Below are 9,692 nucleotides of genomic sequence, written 5' to 3'. Positions count from 1 at the left end.
ATTTTTGCAAAACAATACGAATACATTCATTGACGTGACCGTCAGAATTGACAAACGTCAAAATTAAAACCGTGCCGTTAAATCTCCGAAAACATCTGATACCTCGCAAACCGGTGCGGTAATATCCCGGAAATGTCCGAAGGGGGTCGGATCCGTTGGACAAAAACTCACGTGGTAAAGTGACGCTTCCCGCATGCTGTATTAGTGTATAATTAGTTGTTTTACAGAAGGGAGTAGAAAAACAATGTTTCATTAATTCTGTTTTAACTGGCATTATACCGATAATACATAGCATATACTGCACCTAATATTGCTTAATGGTGAATGGGTAAATTTGCCAATTCGGTTGCCACACAATAGTGCAGGTACAAAAGTGTGTTGCGTCGAACTGAACGTTGAAAATAATACCCCTTATTAGGTGAGCTGATACTACCACTCATGTTCGAATTGCGGAATTTTGAGCAGTAGGAAACCTAAAGTGTTGGTAACAAATCTGCCAACAATACTCCTGTAGATCAATGCTATTACCAATCTACTAGAAACAGAAAAACAAGAGACTTATTATGATGAAACTTCACTATGACCATCAGCAGCATTTGAGTGATGCCGTTTATGAAATAATTGGTGATTTGAACAAAAATCTATTAAAGAAGGCAATTTTGGTTACTTTTATGTCACAAATGACAGGAAATCTTTATAGGTGAATTGAAATCAGTTACTTAATTTTGAGTCCATCTGAATACTCAGATTATTGTTTTTGGCGGCCAAGTATTGAATGTAGAGGCTATTAAAATAAAAATAAATGAATTTTGCTAATTAAAATAAAGTTCGATATGTTTTATTGCCGATTATTTATCATTTGCGATTTTGTTTGCTGTTTATTTTAGCGTTTGAGGATGACTGAATATTCAATTCAATTCAAACCGAGCGAAACTTCATATGCCTTATCCCAACATATAGATAATGATTTCCGTACCTACTTCTACAATACCCCAGAAAACTTTTAAAAACAAATTAAATGTGATAATTAAAATTGGAAGTAATAGTAAAATCTTGATGTCTATGAAAAATTTTCTGGCTGGTCATCCATTAAACAATTTATTTTCTGCATTTTATAAGCACGTATTTGTTTAGTTTGGGTTAGTTTTTTATATGAAGGTGTAAAAATTCTGGCATAAGTCTGTGTAAACTAACCAATAATTTCGAAAACTAGAAAAAGTACTGCAATCTTGGCGCAAGAATGGCCTAACATGAATAATGCATGAACATTTGGAATTTTGGTACTTGGTCTATAAATTTCTTGTTTTAATATTAAATACGTAAAATACCCTATAGACAATCGTTTATTAAAGACGCCGTCTGCTAGTACCAAGACAAACATTTGACTTAAATTTCTTTTATCAAACTTGTTACATAATATACTATTATATTCACTGTAATTGGGGCTAAGTCCTCTATAGAAATTATTTTCCTAAGTAAATGAATAAAAATCATTAAATTTGACAGTTCCCTATATTTTCCTCTATTTTACTACAAGAATCTATCATGAATCTATTCTAGGTGAAAGTATAATCTCTAAACTTACAAAAATTTTCCTATGCAACAGCACTCTGTCTGCCATGTTCTGGGCTGTGGTTGCGTCACGTATTATATTTTTTAACAAAAATGGCAATGATCAAAAAAGAAAATGTGAAAGCGGTTCCAAAATTATGGTCCGGGAACGACCGCAGTTGTGGTCTTTGCTCCGGTCGACCCGCTAGCTTTCCTATTCCAAACTCTGATAAGAGAACGATGCCGGTTACTTTAGCGTGGCATTGTTATCAACTGTTGGGAGGGCCAAAGCCAATTGGCAGATCCATTGTGGCTGTTTAAAAGCAACTTTTAGCGCCTTTTTAATGACAGTTTAGTTATATCCTGATTGAATGATTTCAAGACTACAATCACAGCATAAACTAAAGGGGGCACCTCTGCTAGCCGGTGGGAAACCAATTCATTTCCTCTTCCCCTTGGTTGCTCCAAAACCAGATGGTTCTAACTTGAAAACTTTGAATGAATTAGCTAAAAGCTTTAATTTCAAATTTAAATTTTAACTTTGCCAATTAAACTGCATCTCTTTTGGTAGGCTGTGGTCCTTGTACTTTCACAAAATTATTTAGGTCCGTTTTATATTATCGGAATTCAAGCAGCTCTTTCCTTTTTCCAAGTTTTCTGTTTTCCTCTGAAAAGCTGGGTTTGGAGTTACTAGAGCAAAAAAGAATGACCCAAAATATTTAGAATTCTCAGACTTTCTAAATAAGAGACTTTGCTAGTTTCTGTTGGACCGCAGTACCTTATGGCCTGCTTTACAGAAAAGGATTTAAGAGGGCAAAATATTTAGTATTGAATTAGCTGCCTCTAAGTCTATGTTGCATACTAAAATATATCTGTGGAACTTGAAGCAGATTTATTACGTTTACGTTTCATTGTTTGACCATTAAAGCCTTTATATTTTTGAGGTAAAGCTCTAGAAGAACCAGAGGAATATCCTCATCTTAATGTATTTAGACAGTTGTGGTAGTGGTGCCAAAAAATGTTTGGTTGTCTTTTAAGCATATGTAAGTTCAGGGGAAAACCACAACTTACCGTCATATACACAAGAACCAAAGCAGGAGAATGGAAAATAATAATAAATATGAACAGTTGTTTCTTGGTTTAGGGGCCCTGATACTTTTACGATAGATGCGGCGAAATTTATAAAAAATATAAAACTTATTTAAGTTAATTCTTATAGTTTGTAGTGGATATCCCATTTTCAAATTGAAATGATTTATTGCAATAACGTACCTATATCTAGAATCATTAAAAATTCACTTTACCACTTTTTTGAATATTTATTTCATACGAATAGTATTTTATAGTCTTGTAATAAACATGCTACTGTAATACTTTTTATATAACTTCTGGATTCCTCCTGCGTCGGTTTTTGTTGACTCGAACTAGTTTTTTGAAACTGTCAAGCTCTGAAGAAGCCAACAGGATGATTGGCGAAACGTTAGCTAGTTCGAGTCAACAAAAACCGACGCAGGAGGAATCCAGAAGTTTTATAAAAAGTTTTATAGAGTTGTTTATAATATTTTATTATGTATCAAGTTTAATAAACTCAACTCGATTTTGATTTAGTACGAGCAGAGTGCAACGGACTGAGTGTTCATAGTCGTATAATGTACGAGTGATTGCAGAAGTTAATTAATGTGTTGTATAGTATACTTTTACTATGACCATTACATTTTTGCAAAACGGCACGAATACATTCACTGAGTGATGTGTGATGTGACCACAGCACTGACATGTAAGACTACTATCCGTGACTAAAAATCTACACAAAACATCCCATCGCTCCCACATTCAAGAATATGGAATTATGCGCTGATCAGGGGTCTGGGAAGTGTCACTTTAAGAGGTTAACGTTAGCTTCGTTACCCACTGTGGCGAATCAATTCCGGCCATTCTAGTGCTTTGGTCACGGGTTCAGATGTTTTAGATCGATTTTAGCCACCGATGGTATTTTGACGTCTCTCAGTTCTGATACTCAATGAATGTATTTGGGCTCTTTTGCAATAATATATGGAATAACTAATAGCCATAGAAAAAATATAGTACTTGTGAAAACACGTTGATAAGCCGCTTATCTAATAGCAACCCCGCTCTTCTCCCCTCTTGGAAAATCACATATGCAAAATAATATACTACAAAGAAAATATAATTTTATAATGACAGTTACAAAGAGAAATGTTTATAAAACTGCTTGAATATGTTTTAAGATATATTTAATATATTTTTATATATATTACAAAATATGAAAATATAACAGAAATATATAATATAAAACTGTGTCAATTTTGCAATTATAGCTATCGTATTAAGATATTAAAACGTGTAAGTTGTCTTATATTTTTTTGAAAGGACAACGTATAGTTTTTGCGAAATAGTTTCTAGGAATTATAAATGCAAAATTTAGTAAAAGTTTTTTCATCTGTCTATGGGTAAGTTCCGCTGCACTTACAAAAACTTTTTCTAAAACGGACCTATTACTTCATTGTCAAATATTGTAATATGCTAGAACAAAGAAGCCGACACAGATAGCTGATTTAACTTGTTTGATTGAAAGATCTATTTTAGGAGGCGAAATTTTCTGAAGATTCATATTTCGGTTTATGTATTAAGTTGCTCTGAGGTTGTTTTCCATTAAATGAGGCTGCCATAAAACAGGTAAAATAAATGATTCCAATCTCGGGAGAAGAAATATTCCGCTCCCGCAATTCGTAGTTTATGTTACGTTCGCCGCAGAAGGCGCTCTCTCGGAACTTTGCGAGCTTCCATTTATCAACACGTCACGGGAATCTCAAACATAGGAGTACGTTCTAAAATGATTCAACCGCGTGAAGATTATCGACGAAGGGGAAGAAATTATAAATAATACTGCCTCCAGTTTGTTGCTTTAATGCTTGTGCGCAACTTCAAAGCTGATGTATGCATGATGTCTGGCATACGCGATTTTTCTGAGCACCAATACGTTTATAGTACATAGTGTGGACTTGTACAGTGAGTCGCAAGCATGTGTGTTGCGGCTTTCGTTACTCTACCAACCAACACTAAACTTGAGTTTTTTTAAAGCGAACACCCTGTATGTATTTTAAAAATTTTATTACGTTTGTTGTAAGCTTTTGCACAAATATGTAACACGTTAGAGGTATTTCAAATAAAAAGCATACGTCTTTCATTTTATTTTTTTTTATAAGTAGGTTTTCCTTAAGTACTTTAGTTTTCAAATAGACGTGACTTTCGTAATTTTTATCTCACCTTCTGTCTGCTGCTTGTTTAATATTGGACACACAAGTTTATTTTGACCATTTTTTTTAATAAATTATGTAATTTACATAAATAGAACATCTGTTATCCATGAACCACCCACAAAAAAATTGAATTAAAGATATTTTAAGAAGCCAATAACAAACGTAATAAAATTATTAATAGACATACGGGGTGTTCCGTTAAGAAAACATGAGTTTAGTTTGTATATCGTATTTTATAAGTTTCAGAGGAAAAATGACTAAGACCGATCCAGGCCAGTTTTCACCATTTCGATAAGTTAAGGCGTTAGTAAGGTGCAAAGGATTTCTAAAAAAGCAAAATTTTTAAAATTAAACTCTGTAACTCAATAATATTTTTTTATTAACCAACGAGATCTTTGATTTTAAGCAATTCAATTTTAGGTGTTGGTTCTAACATTAATTTCTGATCATGATCTTGGTTGGAATAATCTGGATTAAGTAAAATACAGAAAAAATGTTGATGGGCAATAATGAACTTGAATAAAATTTTAATTTGAAAAATATTGCTTATAAAAGTAAGTTTATAGTATTAAAAGAACCATAGTTCACAAAAAAAAATAATTTCGAGGTTTTATGTAACAAATATAAGTAATGAAAAATTGTAATATTTAAATCCTCTTAAAAACGCCCAGTCATTGGCTATGACCGCTTGTCAGACTACGCGCCAGCCGGACGGTAGCGTAGAGAAGTCATAACAGAACGACAGCTTGTGTTGTTTTGGGTTTAGTATCAAAAAGAAAGGTTTGAAAATGACCTAAGCCGAATTTTTAAAAGATCAATCTGATAATTTACCTTTAGTGGATATGTTTATGGTGACATCTTACATACAAAACACCGAAAGTTTTTCTTTTGCTGAGGTAGGCGGTGTTAAAGCTAGAAAACATAGAAAATTATATCAGCTTAAAGTTTTCTAGTTTTTAAAATTCAAATGGTATATCAAATAAAATGTAAATTATTCAACAAAAAAAAACAAAAGCAATTTTTTTAAACTTGTGGAAACCTGAATACTGAAGTCTTCTTTATTTTATATAGATCAGGAAATCCTATAGAGACTACAATAGGATGAGTACAAGTTCGAAGAGTTAAAAATATTTGCACGGTTAAGGCTAAAGTGACCTAAAGTGAATATAATGTTAACAAAAAGAGAAGGCTTTTATTTTCTGGTAAACGAATAAAAAGTTTATCTGGCGTTTTACGGGTTTATACTCAGAAACGAGGGCACAATTGGTAATATTGTTTTTGTGTTGCTTCCATTATTAACATGTAAAGCAAAAATAAACGTAAATAATATAATGTCGCCGTATCGACCGGAAAGCAGCGGTATGACGTCACGATCGTTCCCGCGCGTTTTGTGTCGTTTAAAAGGAATACCCGGATGTCACAAAACTAACCTAACTGGATAATACATTTTCGGTAACATATCATAACATAATATAACATGTTGGATAAACCTGAGATTATAGGTATAATCTGAAAGCCAGTAAATAAAATATTTTCGTTTCATAGGCAAGCTAAATATTTTTTGCAATTTTGTCGTTTTACTTTTTAGTTCCTTTATCTTTTGTAACGGAGTTTTCAGTTTATCGGTTTTCTATTCTATATTTTATTACCATTTCTGCGAAGTATGCAAGAACTTCATGCAGAAACTCAACAGCAAACTAACCAAAACTAACAGCTTGGAAGTGGAACTGTATGATTGTAAAATTCTTTTGTGTTTATCATTTAGTCAACACAATGACCTATTAAGATGTAATTTAGAGATTTGAAACATTATGTGGATATTAAAATGCGTCCTATAAAGCAAAACATAATTGCATTATATTAACGTCGTGTGGAACGTCTTTCGGAACTTTTTAAGATCTGTTTGAATAAACTACGGACATTGGGATATTCAAGTTCTTGCACCTCTTATGAAATTTCACTCTTATGTCACTTTTGTCAATTTTTCTGACTTTATTTTGAATTCCGTTTCTACTACTAGATTAAGTTTGGGGTTTTTCGTTATTTGAACCAAAAATTTGTGTTTATCGCAATAGAAAATGTTTCTTAAATTTCTTATTAAGATACAGAAGAGCATTTGACCTGAATCACGATTTTCGCCTCCTGCAGCAACACTAGGTCGTCATTATCGCTAAACTGATTCGCTTTTCAATATTGTGCATTTTCAAAAAATAGAAAAGAAAACTATATGACTGATACAAAAATTTCCCCTTAAACCAGTGACTCAAACTTTTTTGGATGACGAAATTAGATGTTCTTTAGAAACAACAAATAAACTAGTGAAATAAAAATATTTGAAAGGTCGTAGTTCCAAGTACAATTAAGTAAAAACAGATCTTTTTTTTTAATTTGTTAGCCTTTCGAAAAAACGTTTTTTCAAATAAGGGATAAAGTGACCTAAAAATTTTCCTAGTTTTATTGCTCAGATGGTACCTACTATCACCATGAAAACAAGCCTTAAAAAATAGGAAGAACGTTTTAACCCAACCCAACAACCATTTTAATGTGAAAATTGTACTTTATGCTTAATACTTCGTTTTTGGGGGCTGATATACTATACTATATAATTAAGGATATAATTTTGTTCTGGGGATTTTCTCTAATATTGCTTACTTAAAAAAAAATAGTTTAGTTTTGTCTGCCTAAATATAAATACTCAAAAAACATGAAGAGAAAGTGGATTTTAATTTTGTTTTCAAAAACAAAGTAAGAAGATACGAAAAGAAGTCTAGAATCAAAAAAGATACGTAATCTAAAACGTATAATATAGGTATATAGGTTACAAAAAAGTCAGTTTTATCTTAACTGGGTCCAGCAATCACTCCTTAAAAAAAGCATCAACTAAGCAATCGCCATAATATATATTTTATTAAATTATATTTCTTATACTTTATTTATATTACATTTACGTCCTATTTATTTAAAAAAAAACACAATACCTACTTACCCAATATTAATTAGGAAAATTTTAATTTTGAAAATTTCTCCTTTTTCTTGCCCAACCAATTAAATTTTATTTCAAGTTCATCTGAAATTCAGTCAGAGCGCCTGATATTACTCTCTAATTAACCTAGCAAAATAATAAAAAACAAGGCATGATGTTGGTAGATTACAAAAAAATGTTTCGTTCAGGTTAGAATTTATCAAATCTTATGTTATATAGTACCATAAAGCTTTACTTACATGTCTTTCTTTTTTCAGTAATAATAATACCACAAAAAAATAACTGAAATGAAAGCACACAAAATACTCAAAATAGACGCCAAATCGCCCTATACCGTATACCGCAAACAAAAAGAATGCGGAAATGATGGCGGACGACGAGACGGAGGACAAGCCGACGAGACTCGAACGAGTCCGGCACGGCACGACCGTGAGTAGTTGCGTCATTGGTTGCAGCCGAACAGTGTTGTCAAATGGATGCTTTTAAACGAATATATTATTTTTACGTTTTTGTATTTTTTTTTACTTAGATGAATCCGAGTTTTCTGTGGTATTTTTATTAAAAAAGCGTTCCTTGTCTCGTTCGTGTCCAAAAATAGTAAAAGCAAATTGATTTTAAAGGTTTCATTCCGTTTTTTTTAGGACTTGCTAACACTGAGGTCGATGTAGATGTGCACGACAACATTGCCAATAAAATGTCTCCCTGAGTATTTTCAGTTGTTCAAAATTTAACTTTTTAAGTTTCACTTTGTTTTACGTTTTTTCACTTTTTTGCCTTATTTTCAATGCCTAATGTTCAAATTATGGCGCAGTGGGATATCCTCAGGCCATCTATTTTTAGAGGACATCTGTGGTATATCGTGTACAGTAAATCCGCAAGCTATCCATTCAGAGGATATCCCTGGGATGTATTTTACAGTATATCCTTAATGTATATGCTAAGGTATATCCTAAGAATATTCTCGACATGTCCCGGGACATGCGACTTGAATGGAACATTGACCGGATATACTGAGGATATTGTGTGCTATCTGGGATCGTGGACATGGCAGTCGTCAACGTTCAATAGGGACATGTCAATTGAAGAAGAAAATACGTTTGTTCCAGCTGGGTATTCCTAATCCTAATTATTTCACTCTCATAAGTGAAATTTTTTAAAGACAAACACATTTCCCCCATCCCTTTCGTTGGACCACAACGAGACCAAATTATCATTATATCCCTTCTATCGCGGTCGTAAATCTTCCGTGTCGACGCCGGGACGTTATCAAGCACGGCAAAAAGTTTCCGACGCTGCTGCCGCTGCGACACCGCGCGCACGGAGCTCCTGTCGGCGTGCTTTAAACGACCGTAACCATGACTACGCTGGAGCACATCTCCGGCACCAGCGAGACTGCGTCGTGAATCGCGGGTATCCGTCGCGCCAACGCTACGAGCTCTGAGAACGGAAAAGAAAGAACAACAAAGTCAACACACCCTGCCTGGGACTCGCGGTTGTTTCCACGGTGCATCCTCCCGTGTTGTTGTCGCGCGTATTATCGCTTTGGCGCGATCGACATATACTCGCCTACTCCGCCTTTTGTTTACGGGCGGAGAGTTTTGTTCTGTAACGCAGCCATAATTCGGGTCATCGTAAAATTTCGTTCGCGATTCAATTATTGAAGTACGTTTCGCGGGGTTTCTCGTCCAAGTCTCCGTCGAACCGGAAGTTGGATATACCTCCGCCACTCAAATTGTGACTGGGATTATGGTGGGAAGTCCTTTTGACCGGTAAGAGTGGCGAGCATTGGCATTTTTATTAAGTACCTAGTTCTTAAGCATTGGTTTCCCAAAAGGGCGGGTGAGGCTACCCAATGACGTGCGATTGGCTAAATTAAA

The 9,692-nt window shown here is 34.0% G+C and overlaps 1 protein-coding gene across 2 annotated transcripts in view; it reads left to right on the top strand.

The window, feature by feature from the left end:
• Positions 1–9,142: 9,142 nt before the first annotated feature.
• LOC132703329 (plasma membrane ascorbate-dependent reductase CYBRD1) overlaps positions 9,143–9,692 on the top strand; it is an 86,378-nt gene continuing 85,828 nt past the window's right edge. Inside the window, exon 1 of one of the 2 annotated variants that reach the window (XM_060672509.1) lies at positions 9,143–9,584. The gene's annotated coding sequence lies outside the window, so the exon portion shown is untranslated. The remainder of the gene's footprint in view (positions 9,585–9,692) is intronic. The other variant, XM_060672510.1, reaches the window with a different exon arrangement.

Source organism: Cylas formicarius, unplaced genomic scaffold (assembly GCF_029955315.1).
Source record: "Cylas formicarius isolate icCylForm1 unplaced genomic scaffold, icCylForm1.1 PGA_scaffold_6__28_contigs__length_40554024, whole genome shotgun sequence".
NCBI classification, from domain to species: domain Eukaryota; kingdom Metazoa; phylum Arthropoda; class Insecta; order Coleoptera; family Brentidae; genus Cylas; species Cylas formicarius.
Note: the sequence above shows the minus strand (reverse complement) of the source record. Positions and strands in the feature narration are given on the sequence as shown.